Source organism: Rhinolophus hipposideros, assembly GCF_964194185.1.
Source record: "Rhinolophus hipposideros genome assembly, chromosome: 8".
NCBI lineage: Eukaryota > Metazoa > Chordata > Mammalia > Chiroptera > Rhinolophidae > Rhinolophus > Rhinolophus hipposideros.
Window position 1 is genome coordinate 74,922,017 of NC_138054.1, and position 23,336 is coordinate 74,945,352.

General features: G+C 43.2%; 1 pseudogene across 1 annotated transcript; it reads left to right on the forward strand.

Annotated features, from left to right (window-relative positions):
* The first annotated feature begins 10,073 nt into the window (after window positions 1-10,073).
* LOC308500770 (CBY1-interacting BAR domain-containing protein 1-like) lies at window positions 10,074-11,475 on the forward strand (annotated as a pseudogene). The gene is made up of 2 exons: window positions 10,074-10,756; window positions 11,336-11,475. The product of its transcript is annotated as a CBY1-interacting BAR domain-containing protein 1-like (transcript).
* Window positions 11,476-23,336: the final 11,861 nt, after the last annotated feature.

Sequence of the window (23,336 nt, forward strand, 5' to 3'; positions counted from 1 at the left end):
CCTAAAGCAAAGACCCAACTTTAAGCCTGGCTTTCAAGGCCCTGTGAGTCCAGCTCCTGCCCTGCCACCCTCCAGCCCAGGCACAGGACTCAGGTGTGGAAATGACTTGCTCAAGGCCACCCAGTCAGGAGAGGGCAGAGCTAGATTCAAACCCAGGCCTGTTGGGATCAGTCCCAGACCCACTGCCTCCAGAGCCGGTGGTACATGCCCACCAGTGGGTCCTGTCACACCTGGCAAAGACGCTTCTTCCCCGTGTCCGTGTTTCATGGTCACGGTGGTAATATCCTGCCCAGCCCAGAGCGCTCATGGACCTGCGGCCCCTTGCCTCTCACCCCAGCTCCTGGCTCAGGCTCTGGCTCACCCAGTTTGCTTCCCCCCAACTTCTCCAGATCCATCCACATAGAAAGGAGCTGTGGGAGGCTCTGATGGGTGGCAACTTATTTGATGAGGACACAAGAGCCTTTGAGGGGATGAGTGACTCATAATGACAGTGGTTTAGTCCTGCCTGAGGCTCAGTGCCTCGGGTTCCTCATTAAAGAGTTACTAGGGTTGGTTTTGAAGGAGCCAAGGACAGCACAGCTGATGTGTCTGCCCTTCATGGGGTCTTTAGAAGCATCTAGATGTGGGCACAAAGAGACCAGTTAAAAGGCCTCTGCTATGATTCAGGTGCAGATGAGAGCAGAGCAGCCATGGTGGAGATGGCAGGAAGTCAGCGGATCCGAGTGTGTGTGTGTGTGTGTGGGGTTCTGAGAGGACTTGGGGCCAGTGAAGGGCCTGGCATTGATTGCTGTCCCAGAGCATAGGTGCTGTGGAAAAGCTGACTATGCTGGCCGAGCGCTCTGCAGGCCACCAGCAGGAAAGACAGACATGTTCTGGAAGGGCACTCTGCAAGGGACGAGTCTCATGGTGTGAGCAGCACTTTACAGGGCTGGGGGCCACAAGTGACAGTGGTGGTGATGTGAATGGAGGTGATAAAAACACCTGTGTGGGGTTTATAATGAGTCAGGCATTGTCTTTAGTGCTTTACATGGACATATGTAATAATCCTCACAACAGCCCTGAGAGATAAGTGCTATTTCACCCCATTTTGCAGATGAGACCCAGAGTGGTTTATTAACTTGCCCAAGGTCACACAGGAAGTTAATAGCAAAGCTGGGGCTTGAACTCAGGCAATAGTTCCTGAGTCCCTGCTCTTAACCATTATTTTGGGAAATAACTATAAAGTTAGTATAGTGAGCTTTAGTGAGCTTCAAGGCCATAAAGTAAAACCCACAGGCAAACTGGATGAGAGATAATTTCTGGGGAGTAGGCATCAGAGAAGGCTTCCTTGAAGAGGCATTGTAATGAAGTCCTACAAGGTTGGGAATTTTTGATTAGTCTAAAGGGTAACCTATCAGACAGGGTTGTTATTTCACATAACACAAACTTACTCTGGTCAATTTAGCAGAAACGTTGTCAGGAACATTCTTTCCAAATTGTGGGCTGGAATATCTTTCATTGGAGGAAACTGGTCACATGATTGCATCTAGCCTGTGAAGGAGATTGGGAAAGAAAGCCTCTGGTATGTTTAGGTTCTAGCTCTCAAAAAACTGGGAATTCCATAAACAATTCTGTTGCTAGGTGACCACCAACAATGACAGATACTCACTCCATATTATAATAGAGGCCATTTGAGCAGAGAGGTCACAAACACACGGGTGTAGTGTAGAAGAAAAAGCTCCAGACACACTGGAGCAGCCCCTCTGTTTGGCAGGAGCAGAAAGACGCCACAGGGTTCTTTCTAGTGAAAAGGAATGAAGGGAAACCTCGCTAATATAGAGTCGGGAGGCCAGAAGAGGGAGCTCTGTCTCAGTCCATGACAATTATAGGAAGAATTGTCAATTAGGGACCTCAACAGAGGAATCCTCAATGGGAAAGAATCATCCGTTATAGGCCCCAACAGGAAAGATGTACATTTCATCTCCTACAAGAAATCGACGACCTTAGCAACTCCGCCAGTGAGAACACTCCTGCCTGCCCTGCCCAGGAGAAACTTACCTCCCTGAACTCTTACTTTTGTCCAATAGACTTTCCTTCAGAACAAGCCCTCCCAACCTCCTCCTTTTTCTCCATTAAAATAACATTCCTCTTCTTTGTTTGTTGGCCTTGACTATGGCTTTTGCTGTAACGTACTTGTCCCGAATTGCATTTTCTTACTGTTCCCGAATAAACCTATTTTTGCTGGTAAAATAATTGACCGCTTTATTTTTAAGGACAACAATCCTAACCAAAACCTGCACCATGGCTCCCTTTGAGTTAGAAAAACGAAGGAAGCTGGGGCTGGGCAGGTAGATTCAATGTGTTTGTTAAAAAACGGTCAAAAAAAGTTGGGTGAGAAGATACATCGACGAGGGTCTTTGTTTTTGAGACAGCCTACAACATCAGTTCATTGCTCTCATCTCCTCTTGTCTGACCATAGTGTGGACTAAAACGGTACACAAGCAGGCTGAAATGTGGTGGCTTCGCCACCCTCTAGGAAGCTTCCTACTTCCTCCATGTCTGATACGCTTCTGTGTCACTTTCTGCAAAAATAAGGAAGGGAAAGGGAATCCGGTTTGTGTGGGTTCAACTTCCAAATGGCAAAAAGAAAATCAGATCATTCTTTAGGCTCTCCCATAAAGATTCAGAAAAAGAAATCGGATTCCTGAAGAGGCAGGGAGCAGTGGCCTACGAAAAGCAAAGAAAGTAGGTTTTAATTTTCTAGAATATAAAGGAAGTATTTGCATGCTTGAAAACAAGGGATGAGGAGGATATTGAATCACTTTAAACTTTCTCTTCAAGTTGATAAGGAAATCCAAGCCAAAGGTTTTTAAACCTTTTATTAAATTCCTTATGCCATATCCCAAATTTCAAACATCCACGAATGTGTTATTTTTTACCCATCTCGGTCCTTCACAGAGCGTCAATTACCATTCAGACTATAAGTGCTCTATTATTAACCAAAAGCTTCCTGTCATTCTTTAAATTTTCGTTGTCAGCTTTCCATAATCTTTTTAAAAAGCAATCTCCACTTTGATTCACTCTAGCTTGAATTCCACCAACCCTACTCCTCAAAAAGAACCCCAAACCCAAGCCAAACCCCAAAACTAATTCAACCTCTAGATATAACCAGTGTAGAAAATTTGGAAAATACAAAAATCTTTTCATCCAGAAAGAAAACAAGATGAACACCATGGTCTATTCTCTTTCTTTTATATAAATCCAGAAGAATAAAAACAAGATGAGGCTAAAACTACACACACAACTCAGTGCTCAGTCTTTTCAAGAAACTAATCATGTTTTTTTAAAAAAGATTTTAATGACAGGAAAATGTTCATGATAAATGTTAAGCAAAACTTTTGTGTACAAAACCTCTATGGAGTGAAAGACATATGTATGTACTATATAAAAACATACCAAATATCATTAGTGATTATCTCTGGATATAAACCTATTATCATATCCTGTACTACCAACTTCGCAAAACAAACCTGCATTGCTTTTAAGGATAAGGAAATAAATAAGGCCAGATGGAAGAAAGACCATGGAAATATTAGATTTCTCAGTAATGGAGCCCAGGCACGCTAAACAAGTGTTTAGTTTCCAAAGCAAAGAATTGGGTAGGCAGCCAATGTGAGTGCCATGTCATGGCATTGTGACACTCTGGCAGGTGAGCGCCATGTCACTGCTTTGTGACACGCTGGCATATAAGGCCCTTGTGCTGATCACACCTTGCTACTTCACCGTCAGTCTCCTGGGGCTCACAGTCCTTCCGTCTCCAGAGCACCGAGCACAGGGAGAGCGGACATGGGAAGAGGGACATTGATTAGGCTGCAACTCGGACTGCTGCTTCTGGCATTGCTCATAACCCAGCAGGTTTATTCAGCCCCTACTACCATGGCACGGGCAGGATCGACCCCGGCAGCCCCAGTGACCCCAGCTGCTACTCCTCCCAGCAGCACCAGTGCTCTGCAGTCTACAGTCGGCTTCTTCGTTTTTTCCCTCTCTTCTCTTCTTCTCCATCTCATCTATTGAGAGACTCGGGCCGAGAAACATTTTCACTTCCCAACTCATCTTTTACATCGCAGTCCAAATGGCTTCTGGAGGTCCAGTGCACGGAGGAAATATCAAGTCTCCTAATTCCACTCTGTATTTTATTTATTGACACAGCATTGAGAATGTCACCTTGGACCCAGGGAAGGAAGAACATCCAAAGGATTTGACCAGATATTAGACCTGCCGGAATCTGGTATACAAGGCTGAAAGGAGACCGAACGGCGAAAATTAGCTAACAATCTGGTGTCACTAATCAAGGCTTAAGGAATATGAACTTTTAAAACTCCACCTGGAAAGTAGGAATCCATTTCACCTTGACTGAGAGAGAAAGGATGGACTCTGGAATGGAAATGTTTCATTTTGATTCACCGAATCTGTAAGGCCATTAAAACAATTCGGTAACACCGAAAGCTTCTGTGATTCTCTTTATGTGCATGGGAAGGGCGTCCGGGTGTTACTGTAAATCAGTACTAATTTATTGCTGATGTACCCTAAAGTTTTACATTGTTAAGCTTTCACTGTTTTCTTGGGAATTGAACTCTTTCCTCTAAGGCTTTGGATTTAGCTTTGTATGAGTAATTGATACATGTCAGAGCAGTGATGGATTGAAATTACCCCAGATCCAATCATAATGAGTGTATCTTGTTTACATCCTTGTAAAAGCAAATGGTAGGCTCTTCCCGCCACACATTCCCATTTAACAAGTGTGCCGGATTTATTTAGCTGCCATACTTAACCTGGTTCCAAAGAATGGAAGTGCGTTGACTTCAACAAATCTGAAAATGCTGCTGTTTAAGGAACAGATAGATGGGGGCCCTGCTTTCTCTGAGCCATGCTAACGAGACTTGCCCCCCCCTTAGAGGTAGGTGGTGGCGATGGTTATCATTTCTCAAGAGAAATGACACTCCAAACGCCATCTTTAGTCACAAGGTTTGACCTGTAGCATTTGTTTTGCTGCCCAAAGGCCTGGGTGGAGGTCCAGAGGGGCCCCGAAGCCAGCACTGGGCAGTAATTGCTTTGGCCAGGTGGGTTCCCCAGGTTTCAGTTGCAGGAGCAGCCAAGCATCCCAGAGTTCCCCAAAACATCAAAACAAAATTGTGTTCCCCCCCACCCCCACAAGTCATGAAGCTATAACCTCAATGATGCTCACAGGCCTTCTGTGTCCACGTCATCAAATCCCCCGTCTTTCAACAGGCCTTTTGTGGGGGCTTGGCTAAGTCCCAGGCCTTGGGGTGCATTTTCACACTTTTTATCTCATGTCTTCTCAAAGGAATGAATGGTAGAATTTTAGGCACTATTCACCGATGGAGACAATCAGGTGGAGAAGTTAAGACCATAGACTTATGAGCTATGCAGACCTGGGTTCAAATTCTGACTCTGCTAAGCATCAGGAGATGACCCGGGAAAGTCACTTTGTGTCTTTTGGCTCCAGTCCCATCCTGTGCAAGATCACAATAATAGAACCTGCCTCGTGGGACTGTTGATTAAATGAGACACTACAAGTTAAATGCTTACCATCATCCTGACACAAAGTTGGTGCTCAACAGACAATAGTTTAGTGGTTACCAGAGGGTAAGGGGGTAGGGGGGAGGGAGATGAGGGTAAGGGGGATCAAATATATGGTGATGGAAGGAGAACTGACTCTGGGTGGTGAACACACAATGGGATTTATAGTTGATGTAATACAGAATTGTACACCTGAAATTATGTAATTTCATTAACAGTTGTCACCCCAATAAATAAATTAAAAAAAAAAAGTTGGTGCTCAAATAAATCAGTGAATGTGAATTACTCCTTAATCTGTCTCTTACAGTCTCTCAGAATTCCTCAGCCCCTGGTAAAGATCCCTGAGGCCCCATGCCTGCCTTATCCACTCCAGGGACCCTCTCCCCACCCTCCCCACCACACACACCCAAGTTCTGGGCAAGGGAAAGAGCACTCATGGAGATTCAACCCCCTGACTGACCCTGTGTGAAGCATTTTCAAGCAAATTCTCTCTGTCAGTTATCACAGGGAAAGGAGCTCCCCTTATCTCATTTTTTTCAGATTAGGAAGTGGAGGCTCAGGAAGGTGAAGAGCCCTCCTCCCACCAACCTCTCACCGCTGGTAAGCGCCAGCCCCAGGACTGGAGCCCAGGTCTCTATGAAACCAAAATGCATGTGCTTTTTTCAGTACCTGACATTTCCAGGGGCGCTTAGAACTGGAAGGATCAGCCCAGGAAAGGGCCTCTATGCCCGGATCAGGCACTTGCTGGATGTCAAGTCAGGTAGGAAGCAGATGGAGGAGAGTAAACCACCAGGAGCCAGCCAGGCAGCCTGGGCTCCAGCGTGTGGGGATTCCTGCGTGTACGTGTCATTTGGGCCAGTCACGAGGCACGCTGCCTGGATTGCAGCTCTGCTGCCATAGGACCTTGAACAGGTTACCTAACTCTTTTGTGTCTGTTTCCTCCCCTGTAAAGTGAAGATAACAATGATTTCTCCATCTCACGGTTGTTGTGCATAGTAAGTTACAGCCACTGGCCCTGTGCCTGGCACAATGTTAGTGCAGAATAGGAGTTACTGTTATAGCGTAGGGCCGCCAGTTGGTGGGCTGAATTGAGCATGGCTTTTCCTCGCAGTCACAGTCCTGAGACAGAGCCCGGACATAACTCATCACACAGAAGCCCAAGATCTTGCCTTTCACAGGTTTTTAAAGAAGAAGGCTGTTGATCAAATGTCTGGGTCACAGTCTCATATGAATAATGGCCAAACTTCTTTCCTCATGGGAGTTTCAGGAAGAGAGTAACAGTGTGGGTTTCACTGTGGTGACAGAGGCCTCTGAGCAGAGGGACAGGCCTAGCTCTGCCTGTAGGGGTTCAAATCCTGACTCCATCGAGGACTAACAATTTCCCCACCGCCTTTTGAGCCGCTTCTTTGTACCAAGTCTGGCATTAGCAGGTGTTATTGTCCCCATGTACAGATGGGGAAACCGAGGCACAGACCAATGAGCTGACCCACCCATTGACACCCTGCAGTTAAGTGGTGGAGCTGGGATCAGGTTCTGGCTGGGTGACCCAGAAGTCCACGATGCTTTGACAAAAGGCTTTGGTTGAACCACCTAATGGCTCTGAACCTCAGTTTCCTTGTCTGTAAAATAGGGCTCATTTTGCAGCAACTATTTGTGGAGCAGACACAGAGCTGGGCTTTGGGACTAATAATCTCTGTTCCTCGTGTTAAAGATATTTCCAGTTATGGCCAAGTTACCTATTACGAAGGCCCTTGGTCTCGCCTTGTGAGTTAGCCTCTGTTTATTTGCAGGAGGGGAGTTTGTGGGAGGGTGAGTCCTGGGGGACTGTGCCCAGTGTCAGTGGCCAAGGCAGTGGCAGACGAGGACCCAGGGCCCTGAGAATGAAAGCACTGATACTAACAGCTCCCCCACCCCATGGGAGCTGAGCTTCCAGTGAGTGGTGGCCTGAACCCCATCCAAAGCCTCATCCAGGCAATATGGTCAGTGTTCCTATTGGGTCTACTCTGTGCCAGAGGGTGCCAAGTTCTGATCCTTCCTCAAGGCAGGAACAAAGTAGCACGTCTTCTGTTGCCCCTGGAGAGAGAGGGTGGTGAGATTCTAATCAGCAGTAAGTTAGTCTCTCTGCCCTGGTGCCTGGCTCCTGAGATATGTCCATACAGGTGGACATATCTCTATGCTCAGGAGATTGGGTAAAGGACATAGGTCCTCCCCACCCTGCATTTTGTGTGCCAACATTCTAGGCTCTTGCCAGAAGGAAGCTTAGATATAATTTATTAAATGATTTTATACACATTTTTATAGTATTACTAAGGATCACCTCCCTTTTTTTCAAATGGAATATGACATGCATTCTCTAGATGCAAAACTAATAGTAGCAGAGCTTCCCAGGTTGAAATGGGGAGGAGCCAACTTGGCCCTACCCTTCTCCGCCTCTGTTCTGGCCCTTAGGCACCTCAATGCCAAGGCCAGCACCTCAGTGTCAACCTCTAGCCTCTTTATCCTAGAGTTTATAGTGCGCCCTCTGTTAACCTGCCCCTCATCTCCCGCCCCTGCCTTTCCGTCTCTTGCCCATACCCGTCGGAGCTCCTCCCACTTCCTTCTATAACATGCCTTTCACACCTCTGCACCTTTGCCGATGCTGGTCCCCTTGCCTAGACCACCCCCCACATCCTGACCTCCACCCTCAGCTTTTCCACCTGGCAAATGCAGAAAGTAGCATCCCACAGAGGATCGGATTCTGAAGTTGTCCTATGCAGCTAAGACCGATGATACACCCTGAACTTGCTTGTCTTTCCGGGTCAAAATCAAATGTCTCCTCCATGGCCTCCCTTGGGAGCAATGAATGACTTCCCTCACTGCACTTTGGTCTCACTTCTATGTTATACACTTTCTTTTAAAAAAATAATTTAAAAAAATTTCAATGACAATTGACATACAATATTATGTTAGTTTCAGGGGTACAACATAGTGAATATATAACTTACGAAGTGACCGCCCTGATGCGTCTTGTACACATGTGACATTATACATGGTTATTACAATATTATTGACAATAGTCCTTACACTGCACTTCACACTCCTGTGACTATTTGTAACAGCCAATTTGTACTTCTTAATCCCTTTACCTTTCTCACCCATCCCCTCAACCCCCCTCCTATCTATTACGCTGATAAACCTAGTACCCATCTGACACCATCCATAGTTCTTACCGTATTACTGACAATATTCTGTAGCTGTACTTTACACGCCCCGTGACTGTTTCGTACACTTTCTTACATTTGCACCATGCGTCTTACACTGCATGACAAGGTACTCAAGAAAAACCACGGTATCTCATTCAGTTCTTACTTCTGTTGCCTAATATGGGCCTGGCCCGTTGTAGATACTCCACACAGATCTGTCCAATAAACAAGGGAAAGGGGAGGGAGTTCTTTGCTCATTAAAAACAATGGGATTGGTGAGACAGTGCACAGGCAGTTGAGGGAACTGGGCCAGTGTTAAAGCAACCGTGCATTTCTGAGATAAACCTCGCTTGGACACCATGTCATTTTTCATATTTCTGAATTTGATTTGCAGTTTTTTAAAGGATTTCTGCATCAACAACATTTATGAGGAATATTAGTCTGTCGTTGACTTTTCTTGAAATATCTTTGGTTTTGTTATCAAGGTAACCCTGCTTTCAAGGAATGCGTTGAGGAATGTTCCCTCCCATGTTTTCCAAAAGAATTTTGTAAGATAGCTGTCAGTTTTTATCTAAATAGTGGGTAGAATTTACCAGTGAACCAATCTGGGCCTAGAGTTTTCTTTGTGGGAAGGTTTTTAATTAGAAATTCAGTTTGTTTAATAGATACAGGATTATGAAGATTTTCTGTTTCTTCTTGTGTTCCTTTTGGTGATCTGTGTCTTTCAAAGAATTTGACCATTTGACCTAAGTTGTTATTGGTATGTTATTATTAACATTATTTTTTTATTATCCTTTGAATTTCGATAAATCTGTAGTAATGTCCCTTATTTCATTCTTGATATGTGATTCGAGACTTTTCTTCCTTTTTCTTAATCAGTCTACCTAAACACTGGTCAATTTTATTAATCTCAAAGAACTGGTTTTTGGTTTTTATTAATTTTTCTCTATTTTTGTCTGTAATCACAGAATTATTTCCACTCTGATGTTTACTGTTTCTTTCTCCTTATTTTGGATTTCATTCACTCTTTTTTTCCTTTTAATGTTTATCATAAAAACTTAGGACATTAATTTTATTCCTTTCTTTTTTTCTAAGTAGTTCAAGGTGTAAATTTCCCTCTAAGTAGTGAATTTACAAATTTTGATATGTTGTATTTTCATAGTTGTTCAGTTCAAAATATTTTAAAATTTTTACTTGTTGGGGCGATCACTCTGGCTCCGGGGGCCACTGCTGACGCCCCAGGGTATGCCAGGCACCCCAGAGCCCCATTTTTGGGCCCCAGTCCAGGGTCCCAGCAATGAGCCAGGCAAGATGCTGAGATGCAGCTTGGAAAACCGGGACACTCAAACCAGACAACTGCAAGATGATGTCACAGATGTGTAGAAGCATTTTGGAGAGCTGTGTCAAATCTTTGCTGCTCATGTGCAGAAAACTGCCGGACCGCGAGACAAAGCAGACCTCGTGAATGAAATCAATGTGTCTGCCTCTACAGAGACCCCAAATTTAAAGCAGGGCCTGGAAAACTTTGCTGATGAACTTGCCACAATTCAGTATTATTGACAAGCAGAGGTTTAAACACTTGAAGCCAGAGTAGCTGAACCACTGAAAGCTTGTAGAACCATTGTGAAAAAGCAACATTGACAACAAGGGATCAGGAAGCTAAACAGTTAACTTAGTCAGCGAAACCCACCTGACGGGCATGTTATTTCACAGGCAGAAACCAAATTACAGAGAGCTAGATGGATGCTATCTGAACAACTTGTCATCTGGAGGAAACTATTCACAATTTTGAAAAGCAGAAAATGGAGGCTATAAAGTCTATATTTTCAGAATTTATGGCTATTGAAATGTTATTTCATGGCAAAGCTTTAGAAGTCTACACTGCTGTCTACCAAAATATACAAAAGATTGAAGAAGATTCAGAGATTTTCTGAAATTCTCTGTATTCACCAGATTATTCATCTTGTTCAGATATTGTAAGAGCAGATACTGACGTAGGAATATTTTTCCTGTAAGTCCCCCAAAAATGTAGATGATGTTGGATCTGCCGGCAGTTTCTGGGTGTGGGCCAGGATCATGTCTCATGAGATCAAAGAATGGAAACACGGACCCAGGAGAGGCAAAGAGTTTTAAAAAGATGAAAGCAAAGAGTCAGAGCTCCTGAGCGAGCGAGCGAGGGGATCCCGAATGGGGGTGCCCAGTGACTGAGGCAAAACTCTTACTTTTATACCTTCCCTTGCCTATTTGGGGCAGGGGAGCTGTTTGAAGAAGGGAACTGTTTGAAGAAGGGAACTGGTGCCTTCTAATGAAATTTGTCCACCAGGTTTGTTCTGCTTCCCCATCCTAAAGGAATTAGCAAAGTAACATACATACTCTTATCTATCAGATCTGCTCCGTTTGTCAGGCCAAAAGAAATTTTATGATTAATCTCAAGGCCTTGTTACATTTTTGTCCTGGAGCAAAAGAGTGATTTCAAAACCTGGAGTTTTAGGATAAGGCTGTCTTTGTTTATTCCACCAGGGACCTCCCTGTCTACCTGGGGACATGCTCACTCTCCTGTCTCAACACTGAAGTCACTCCTACAGAGATCACTACAGCTAAGTGTGTATCTGGAACACGACAAGTATCCACTTGTTGACTAAGAAAAGATCAACAAGCAGAAGATGATGGGGAAGAGGATGAAGACTTAAATGTAACAGAAGAAGAAAATTAATTTTCTTAAGTAAACTTCGCATTTCCATTTTTTATCTTAAATGACTTGGAATCCAGAATTACTAAATTGTAAAACTTTCTACGGGCTTGATCCATTCAACCTCAAAATGAAATCCTACTGGAAATGGAAAATAATTAAAGGAAATTTATGCTGACAAAATGAATGTTTTAAAAAATACTATACACTAGTCATTTGAACGTCCTGTCGAGCAGTATGTGATCTTTTTGTCTAGGTTCCATTTTTTCAAGAAAAGATTATGTATTTCAAAAGTATTTCATATTAATGCACATACCTATTTGAGGTCATGATAATAAGTAGATGACAAATATTTAACAATTCCACTTACTTCTTTTAGGTTAAGACAGTATGCTTTCATTACCAGAAAAAGGTTCTAGATAGTTGATTAAATACAAATTCTATTTCATAAAGCCTTAATCTAAAAGACGAGTCTTTTATTCCTTTACTTTCCCCCCCCACTTTTACTATAACTTGAAGTTTCATCATTTAATACATAAACTTACTTTTCAACAAGAGTGTTAATAACTCTTGATTAAAGGTAATGAAAACCTAGGATATCAGTGTTTTACAACTATACATAAAGCATACATTTTGGCTTTAAAAAGAAAGCCACACAAAACTGCTGTCATACTAAAGCAACACATGGTACTACAACTTTTGTAAAGTTGTAATTTGGTGGAATGTTGCCTAAGAAACCACCATGGAAAACCATAAATCATTAAAAATTCTATAAAATTTTACCAAATTACCATCTCATAAATGGGTATATAGTCACTCTTATTCCTGAAAATGTAAAAATTTAATCCGAGTCCTTTAGTATGTCTGATGCTTTTGTTTCTTTGGGTGGAGAATTGTACTTTATTTCATGGATCCCATCCAGGCATATAAAAATTACGAAATTTATAAAATCACTTGGGAAACAACAAAAAAACAATTATTCGTAACAGTAAAATACTTTCTAGAAGACTTTTTTGACTTTGTTATTCATGGATTTATTCTTAACAAAGCACTGCTTCCTGAGAATAGTTCTAATTGATAAAATTACTTCAGTACTTTTTAAATAAAATATTTAAAACACTTAAAAATCCTAAATAAATTGATTTCTTTGTTGTTGTTGTTTTAAAGATTTTATTGGGGAAGGAAGGGGAACAGGACTTTATTGGGAAAGAGTGTGTACTCCCAGGACTTTTTTCCAAGTCAAGTTGTTGTCCTTTCAGTCTTAGTTGTGGAGGGTACAGCTCAGCTCCAGGTCCAGTTGCCGTTGTTAGTTGCAGGGGGCACAGCCCAGCGACCATTGTGGGAGTCGAACTTGCAACCTTGTGGTTGAGAGCCCACTGGCAGCCTTTGGAGTTAAAAGCATGGAGCTGCAACCGCCTGAGCCACCGGGCCGGCCCGATATTCTTAAGGTAAAAAACAACAAAAAAAAAACCATTTTACTTGTGATTTCTTTTTTGACCCATGGGTTATTTAGATGGGCATTCTGTTTTCAAATATTTAGGCATTATATAGAAATGTTATTGATTTATTATTGGTTACTTTGTGGTCAAAGTTCTTATCCGTAGAATTTTAATCCTTTTGAAAATGTTTTGAGACGTGTTTTGTTGTTCAGCATGTGGTGTGTCTTGGTGTACCTTCCATGTACACTTGAAAAGAATATGTGTTCTGTTGATTGTAAGTATTCTGTAAATATCAATTAGGTCAAGATGGTGTTTTACAAGTTTTCTGTATTCTTACTGATTTAATTTGTGGACTTCTCTATTTCTTCCCTTGGTTTTTCTCAGTTCTTGCTTTATGTACTTTGAAGCTCTGTTCTGTGGTGATTTGATGTGTACACATTTAGAAATGTTATATATTACTGATGAATTGGCATTTTTGTCATGAAATGTCCTTCTTGATCTCTTTTACTATCCTTGTCTTAAAGTCTACTTTGCTGATATTAATATAACCACTCTAACTCTTTTTGATGATTGGTGTTTACATGGTATATCTTTTCCTCTTCTTTTCTTTTAACTAATCTGTGCTTTTGGTACATAAAGTGAGTGTTTCTTACAGACAGCAGAGAGTTAAGTCTCTGTTTTTTATCCAGTCTGACAAGGTCTGCTTTGTAATTTGAATGTTTAAACTATTTGCACTTGGTATAATCAACAATGTGGTTAGTCATTCAAGCCTATCTATGAATTGCTATTTATTTTCTATTTGTTTCATTTGTTATTTTGTTCCCTTTTTCCTCTTTACCTGCCACATTTTGAATAGTGTGCGTTTTTCAGTATTCTGTTTTATCTGCTCTATTATTGTTTTATTAGTTATGCCTGTTTTTTGATTTATTTTTTTTAGAGGTTCCCCTATGGTTTACAATAGGGGTTTACAATAGGGTTTACAATAGAACACAGCACAGTGTATCTTCAAATAGTATTGTATCACACCACATGTAATTTCAAAACCTTACAACAGCATACTTTTATTTCTCCCATCCCATCCTTTGTGTTATCGCTTTCATACTTTTTACTTCTACATTTCATAGATCCTGCAATACATTGTTATTATTTTGGCGTTAAATAGTTACCTTTTAAAGAATTTCTAAAAATGTCTTTTATGTTTATTCACATAATTACCATTTCCAAATGCTCTTCATTCATTTGGTGAATCTTAGTTTTCATAGGTTACCATTTTTCTTTCACAGCTGTGTCCATTCTATTAATAAGCCCATTGAAGACATCCTTCATTTTGGTTATGGTGTTTCTGGTCTCTACTATTTCTTTTTGGTCCTGTCTTAGGCTTTCTGCCTCTCTGATAGCATTGCCTGTCTGTTCTTGCATGCATACTGTCTACTTTATCGATGAGAGCCCTTAGCTTACTAATCATAGTTATTTTAAATTCCTGGTCTGATGATTCCAACATCCCTGCACTGTCTGGTTCTGACGTTTGTTCTCTCTTCAAATTGTGCTTTTAACTTTTAGTATGTCTTGTACTTTTTTTTTTTTTTTTGATAGTCCACCATGTATTGGGTCAAAGGAACCGCTGTGAATAAGTGTTTAGTAACGTGGAAGTGAGGTGTGAGGGGTTGGGGAATGTCTTATAGTCCTATGATAGGTCTAATTCTTTTCGTAAGCCTACACACCTGCACGGTGAACTTCAAAGTTTCTCTCAGTTTTTCCCCCTGGTTAGGTGAGACGGGATGGCTGTATTGGGCGGTAGTTGGGTATTTCCATTCCCCTAGATCAGTTAGGCTCTGTTAATACCCCAGAAGTTTAGAGTCTGGTTAACTAGTTCCTCTGGGAGGCGGGCCTTTTTAAGAACAGGATGCTCTAGCATATTTCAAGATGGTACCTTTTCCCCTCCTTCTGCTGGAAGCATCATGGGATTTTTTTTCTCTACTATTTGCTGTGAGAACCTGGTTGAGCACCTGGAGGTAAAACTCAGAAAAGTGTGGAAGCCCTCCTACCACCAGGTTCTCCCGGAGTTTTTAATTCTCAGAACCGTTCGCATTGAGCTTCCAACAATTCATCAATTACAGTTCAGAGTTTCCTCCCCAAGCTCTGTGTCATGCAGGGCGGCAGGCGGGGTCTCTGCTCCCGCTCCCCACATAAGAACGCAGGACATGGTGAGGCCAAAAAGGAACACCCACGGAGCCGTAGATAGGGGAATCAAACCAATATATTCTCGCTGGCGGCTGGGCTGGAGACACAGGAAGCAGGATCTACATAATCTGCCTAACAGCAGTCCGCGCTTGCCAGCCACCATCTTCTTGCTAGCCCCCATTTTTTTCTGCTAGCGTAGCCACAGCCATTATATTAGTGGCCAATGGCTTACGGGTTACAGCTGACGGCCAACTAGCCACAGCTGATGGCCATCTGGTCACAGTTGATGGCCGTTTACTACCCGAGCCAGCACCTTTCTATGTGAGGCCGAGAGCCTGGAAACTGCTTTTTGGGGCTTTGTCCCCACACTCTGGTTCCCGTGGTGGTATCCACTTGTGAGACTGTTCTGGTAAGCCATGATGATCTACATACATTTGCCTGTCTCTCCAACCTTGGGGGCAGCAGTTTACCCTGTGTTCTCACATCTCTTATGGATCCAAGAAGAATTGCTGATTTTTCGCTTATTAGGTTGGAGCGGGAACTTCCATGTTCCTTACATACGGAATCAGAAGTCCTATCGTTTTCTCTTAATCTATAGAAATATTGTTGAGTTTCCCGTAGTGAAAAATTGTTTAGCTTTTGTTTGCCTGGAAAAGTTTTTATTTTGTCTTCATGTTTGAAGGATATTTTTTCTGGAGATAGAATTTGTCACTGCAAAGATGTCATTCCAAATTTTGTGGTGTGTTTGTTTTTTTGATTGCATTGTTTCTACCACAAAGTGTGTAGTCATTCTTATCTTATTTCCCTGTATATAATGTCTGCTTAAAAGTCTCTCTCACTGTTTATTTGTAATGTGGTTTCGTGTAGGTTCTTAGTATTTATCCTGGTTGGGCGTTGTTGAGATCTTTGGATCTGTGTATTTATAATTTTCATAAAATCTGGACAAAATTCAGCCATTCAAATTTTTTTTTCTACATCCCTCTTCTCTTCTTAGAACCCCAGTTTCACCTATGGCAGACCTCTTGATATTGTCCCACAGATTTAGATTCTGACTCTGCCAGTTACTTACTGTGTGACCATAGGTATGTCACTCAACTTCTCTGAACTTGTATTTTCTCTTCTATAAAGTTGTTGACATAGACTCTGCCTCTCAGAGTTATTGTGGAGATGAAATGACATTGTATATATAAAGTTCATCACATACTGCCTGGCTCATAGTAGGTCTACTTTATATAAAAGTATTATTATGAGTATGTGGTATAAGACACCACAATAGCCAAAATCCTGGTACCAAAGATCCCCGAAGACTGGCATCTCTCTGCAGCCCTACCTGGCCTTTCAAGTGATTAACTGTACGTTTAAATATTTCAAGCAGCCTTAGCTGCTCTGCATTAAAAGTTAATGAGTTTCTATTGAGCTCCTGTCAGATGATTTTAACATCCTGCCCCTGGTCCATTCAAAGCAGGTGTCTTCTCAGGTGGCTCCAAGGGACCTGTGGGTGATTTCCAAGGTGTCAGGACAGAGGAGCTGTTGCTGGAATCTTATTCCAAGGCATGAAGGGACTCCGCATTCTGCCCTCCAGACCCTCGCTTCAAGTTTGCAGAAAATCAGAGCCTTGCGCGGTAACTTGCTTCCCATCAGGAGTAATGTGGAAACTGGACTTCTGAAAGGCAGGCCCTGGAGGAGGCATGAATCGTCCCAGCATTGGGGGCTCCCAGGGCACCTTTGAGGAGTGGGAGGGAGGAGCAGGAAGACAGGAATCAGGGGAGAGAAGTGAAATGAGGTCAAGCCTCCAAGTGGGTCTGTTTACTCCCATTCACTCCAGGTTATCTTTAAACGGGATAAAAATATCCCCTAATCCTCTTTATCTCAGTTCAGTGCCTCTAGAGAAGAGAGTTGACATTTAATGTGGTAGGAAAAGGAAAAAAGTACAAATATGAGATATACACCCTTGTCAGCGGAAACTGTAGAAGGGAGAAATTTCAGGGAACTCACAGTAGGAGCCTTTATGTCTCAGAAAATGAAACCAGGTGAGGAGAGAAGGTGAGACCAACACCGGCAACTCCTGCTGGGAAATGTTTTCAGGCTTCCTGACCTGCATTCCTGTTCCGATGAGAAGGCAGAAGTTTTGCCTTTATGTCCTACACCTGGCCTCCCCCATTAAGCAATGGGGTTGCCACATCCCCTTATAAGCCTTTTTGCCATTTCAGCCCGGCCAGCTTGTCCCTCTGTCATCGGCTGCCTGCCTGCAAAATAATCCTTTAGGATGAATATACGTGCCTCCTCCCACCCCGACCTTCCCCTTTCTTTCCTGTCTGTATGTTAATTTCCCACAAATAGTGAGGATGAGCCATGCAGGGTGGTGAAAGGCTGGGGTTGAGCAAGGCAACCCCAGGGCATCACATCACCCTGAGGCTGAACGCTGGGGGCGGAAGGTGGTGGGAGGTTGGGGCGCCAACAGCGCTGAGATCTGGGAAAAAGGTCCTTGGTCCCAACGCTAAGAGAGACAAGCTTCTTAGTATCTTGAAATGCTCTGTTTCAGAGTGAGAGGCAAAGTATGTCTGCAATTCCTGCATCAGTAGGCCAGAAGCAGATATCTATTGATGGACAGAGATGTATCATGCCTGGTCTGTGTCAAAAAAATAGGTCTGTGTTCTTAGAAACAGTGTCATTCATTTGAAATGTGTTGTCTCCCGCATCAAAAATAATCCAGCAACTTGATTATGATGTGACTTGGGATTATTTTCTTCATTTCTTGTGCTTTGCTTTGTTGAGATTCTTGGGTCTGTGGATTTATAGATTTTTTGTTGTTGTTGTTGTTGTTTTGATTTTTATTCAACTTTGGAAAGGTATTGATCAATATTTATTCAAATAGTTTTTCTTCCCAGATCGCCTTTTTGGGCAACTACTGAGGCTGCTTAAGCTGTCTCAGAGAATACTGATGCAGTGTGCTGTCATTGTTTTTGTCTCTTTTCTCTGTGTTTTATTTTGGATAATTGCTATTGCTGTCTTCAAGCTCACTAGCCTTTCTTCTGCAATTAATCCCATCCAGTATATAGTTCATGTCAGACAATGTATTTCTCCTCTCCAAAAGTTTTATTTGGCATTTAAAAATATCTTCCATGGCATATGTTTTCCTCTGCCTTCTTGACTATATGGGATATAATTAGAATATCGCTTCAATCTGTCTCTCTACTAATTCTATCAACTGTGCCATTTCTGGGCCTGTTCCTAATGACTGATTTTTCTTCTCACTATGGTTTGTATGATTCTGCTTTTTTTGCATGTTTCGTAATTTTGGATTGGACACCAGACATTGTAAATTTTGCCTTGTTGAGTGCTAGATACTTTCCTATTCTTTTAAATATTCTTGATCTTTGTTCTGGGTTACAGTTAAATTACTTGAAAATAGTTTGATTCATTGAAACTCACTTTTAAGCTTTTTTTTGGCAGGACTAGAGCAACCCTCAATCCAGGGCTAATTTTCCTCACTAGTAGGTAATGCTCTTCTGGCTACTCAGCCTGATACCCATATGTGATGAAGTTTTATCAGTCTAGTTGGTTGGGAAATGAACTATTCAAGCCATACTGTTCCACTTGCTCTGTTCTATTGCTTCCCCCCATCCTAGTCTTGGGACGTTTACTCACATGCTTGTGCTCATCAGCTAAATGTTCAAGGGGAATCCTTGGAAGTTCTCCGAAGTGCTCTCCTCTCTGGACAGTTTGCCTCTCTCTAGTAATATTCCCTGTAAATTCTAGCCACCTTGACCTCCTGGAATCCTCAACTGTTTCCTCTATTCAGGGAGACTTCTGGGCTCTGCTGGGGTTTCCCTTCCTATGTGGGGCCTGGAAACTCTTTCAAGGCAGTAAGCCAGGGAAACTGCAGTCATCACCTCTTTCACTTTCCTGTGCTGCCTATGGTCCAATATCTGAAAACTGTTACAGCATATATTTTGTCTTATTTGTAAGTTATTTCAGACAGGAGAGTATATCGAGTCCTTGTTACTCTGTTTTAGCTGGGAGTGGAAGTCTTCTGGCTTTATCTTGAGAGTGACAATGATGATATTGAGACTTAGCATTGGTTGAGTACCTGAACCATGAACTAAAATATGTCCCATGTCGAGTGTCCTTTAATTCTCACCACAGTTTCAGGGTATGATTGATGGACCTGTGCTGTGTGTTTCTGCTGAGGACACTCCTGCTCTTCTTCTATATTCAGCGTCATCTCCATTCCTTCTATTGCTTCCCCACTCACTGAGTTTTTGGAGGGTCTTGTCCCCTGGCCACAGGGGTAAGCATGTGGCCCAGAAGTGGCTGCCATCCCAATCAGTGACCACTGTGATTCGTGAGTAGGCAGTACATAGCTGAAGTGTAGCCAATAAGAATTTGTCCCTGGGGTTTGGCAAATGGATGCGCGGCTGGGTAAGGCCTCCTTTCCCCTGGGATCACTGGCTGGGCTCAGGTAAGCCTGGAGCTGTCTTTGCCATGCTCACTGCCCCCTCCCCCATATAGATCTTGGAAGAGGCCTGTCTGTGGTGGGTGAAAATAAGCTGGGTTTCTGTCCCTTGGAACCGTAGGATTCCTAGCTACAATGGACACCTATGCCATATACCTATTTTATGCATAGGGAACACAATGCCTAGAAAGTTGAAGTCACCTGTCCAGTGTCATTCAAGAAATGGCAAAGCTGGGGTTCTAACCAGGTCTGTGTGACTTAAGAGCCCTGCTCTTCACTACTCATTTCACTGCTTCTCAATGTGTGTGTGTGTGTGTGTGTGTGCGCGCGCGCGCGTGTGTGGTGAGACTGGAAGAGACAGGGTCAAATGGTACCTGCAGGGTGGAGGGTGAACAGGGAGGAATCCGCCCAGAAGAGGGAGACTAGGGAGGGCTGAACTGTCCTCGTGTGAGATGGCAAAGACAGAGGAGTGAGAACGCTGAGCACTCTCTGTCCCCTGCCTGGAACATCATTTCCTAAGTTGTGGGGACTCATGGAGAGAAAACAGGGAGAAACCCCAGGGAGCTAGTTAGGGCCAGTCCAGTATCTGAGCAGCTGTGCAACAGAGGTGGCATCTTTCCCAGGCCTTCGTGCCCTGGGGGGCCTGGCTGTGGGTGGCTATGGTTTGGCTCTTATGTTTAGCCTAGTTGCTGATGCAACAGAAATCAATTATTTGAAGCATTTTCACTGTGTTCTTTCCTCCAGCTCTGTAACTGTAGAGTTTTCTAAGTGGAAGACATACCGTTAACAAAGTTGTGAAGAGATTTTTATCACTCCCACCACCTTCGGCCACTGCTTCTCAGTTTTCTCATCTGTAAAATGGGAGTTGGGGTCCTTGTCCTCTTCCTTGATGATTCATAACCTTCTTCTTTGTTTTATATGTATCTCTTCCTCTCTAAGTCTTTCTCTGGGTTAAAATTTACTGTGTGCATCTGAGCTGCCAAACACTGTGCTGTCGTGCTCCCAATATGTGTCTAAATAAGCCCCTCTTCCTGCCTGGCCTGCATGGGAGTTAATGGAAGGATTCGAGCCCAAGGCTTATGGCTAACTTGCTCAGTGGCCTTTGGTTAATTGTTTCCTCTCTCTGGGCCTCCATGTTCTCATCTGTGGAATGGTGACAGCCCGCAGTTGGTTATTCTTTAAAGGACCAACATAGTCATTGGTTCTGAATCCAGAGTTGAAGGCAGCTGAACCCTGCATAGTCCAAAGGATCCTGTCTCTGCTCTATGGGACACATCCATGACTGTGGCCTCCTGCTATTGTCCCCAACTCTGCCTATAGTTCCAATCTCTGCCTGGGCCAAGGGGTTCTTCAGGGCAGGGCTATACCTGCCTTCTGTGCTCCCCTCACTGCAGAGGCTGCTCCCTCTTGACATACGAGGTTTGACAATTAGGTTCGCGAACTTGTTGCATCGATGGCAGCCACTTTTGGGCCACATGCTTACCCCTGTGGCCAGGGAACAACTTGTTGCATTTGATATCAGAGGGATTATTCATTATGAATTTGTACCAACTGGACACACAGTTAACCAAGTTTACCATTTGGAAGTGCTGAAAAGGCTGCGTGAAAAAGTTTAGACAACCTGAACTTTTTGCCAACAATTCATGGCTCTTGCGTCATGACAATGCACCAGCTCACACTGTCTGTGAGGGAGTTTTTAGCCAGTAAACAAATAACTGCATTGGAACGCCCTCCCTACTCACCTGATCTGGCCCCCAATGACTTCTTTCTTTACCCAAAGATAAAGGAAATATTGAAAGGAAGATGTTTTGATGACATTCAGGACATCAAGGGTAATATGACGACAGCTCTGATGTCCATTCCAGAAAAAGAGTTCCAAAATCGCTTTGAAGGGTGGATAAGTGCTGGCGTTGGTGCATAGCTCCCCTAGGGGAGTACTTCGAAGGTGACTGTAGTGATATTCAGCAATGAGGTACGGAGCACTTTTTATAGCTAGGATGAGATCGCGAACTTAATTGTCTGAACCTTGTATGCAGGCTCCCAATGGGACAATCCTTCCGTCCCACCTAATGGCACCTTTCAGAACACACAAGGTTACCAAGAGGGGGGCCAAGTGTTTCTTCCCAACCCTTTCCTGACACACGCACCATTCTCAGCATGTTTAGCCGCTTGACTTGCCTCAGTGGGTAAGCCTGTGCTACTTCCTCCTTCCTCCCAGTGGAGAGCTCATTTCAGGGGACTGATTGCCTTTCTTACCACTGGGCCTCAGTCACAGTGACCTGGACCTTTTAAGATCTTTGAATCTCAGTGAATAGGAATTGATTGCTTGTTGATTCCCTCCCAGAAGGCCCTGGGCTACTTAGGAAAATTACCCATTCTAAATCCCGTCATCCTTCATGTCCATGGTTCAATAGTTTTTCTTACAAACAGAAAAGCAAAAAAAGAAAAACAAAAGCAAGTCAAGTTCCAACCTGCTGGATACATTTCAGCATAAATAAATAGGTTTTCTAGTTCAAGATAACAATTGCAAATATTTGCTGAGTGATTTCCATGAGCCTATTGCTGTACTCAAGTTACACCATTCTTTCCTTACCAAGTCACTGTGAGGGAGAGACCTGTATCAGTCTAGGTTCAATCAGGGGACAACCCACACAGTAATTTAAACAGGGGAAGTTTAATATAAAAATCATTTATTCCAACATGGGAGTACTCATAAAGTGGAAAAGAGAACAGTAAAGAATACACTAGGCTTGTTGGGAGAGGATTCAAGGATAGAGACTCTTGAAAGGGACCCCCTTTGTAAAGTTGGGCTGCAGACCTCGTTGGAGAATGTGTGCTTGCAGCCACTGGCTGGCAGAGAAGTTTATTGGGTTGTTTTCTGCAGTTTCCAGGCAAGCAGGAAAAACCCCTGGGGGTTCAGGTAAATGGAGGTTAGTGGGCAGGACCACAAAGGGTGTCCTATGCTGCTGTGAGCGTGGGGGCTGATGGCATGGTATCTGTGTAGAGGTTCAGCTTCACAATAATAGACACGTGGTCTGGATTTGGATTGTCCTCCCTGCCCATAGCTCCTCTGCCAGCATCATCTTCGTCATCCATGAACTTCCAAAATGCCTCATCCACCATCATGGCATCCCTTCTGGGGAATTCATGTCACAGCAAGGAAAGTGCAGCCATTGGCTCATGTCCATGGGATTAACTGGTCTTACCACATACCTGAAGTAGCTGGCCTAACTAAAAGGCGGAATGGTTGCTGAAGACTCTGTTGTGGAGTCAACTGGGAGACAATACCCTAAGAAGATGGGGTTTTCTGTTACAGCAGGCTGAATGTTTTGAATCTGAGACCATTATCTGGTGTTGCTTTCCTGATAGTCGAGACACGTGGGTTCATGGAAGTGGGAGAGGCTCTTACCGCTGCTACTTCTCATAACCCAGTCACAGAGATTTTGTTTCCTGTCTGGCCACTTTGAACTCTTCTGGTTTGAAGAGCTTAGTCCACCAGTGATGGAAAACAAAGGAAAATCAAGGAGAGTGACAGTGGTTCTGTGGAATTCGAAGGTAAAACTGCCATCTGGTCATTTTGGGCTCCTTGTGCCACAGAACCAACAGCCCGTGAGAGACGGTTAACCTTTATTTTTCCAACTACCAAGGGGAACGTAGGTTGCTGCAACAAAATGGAGGCAAAGAGGTCTATGTCTAGAGCTCAGGAGGTTCTCTGGTTTGCCTTTTAATACTTCCATGTTCAATAGTAAAGGTTAATGGAAAACACAGCAACCAAAAACGGTGGAATAAATAAAGATTCAGGCCCTTCA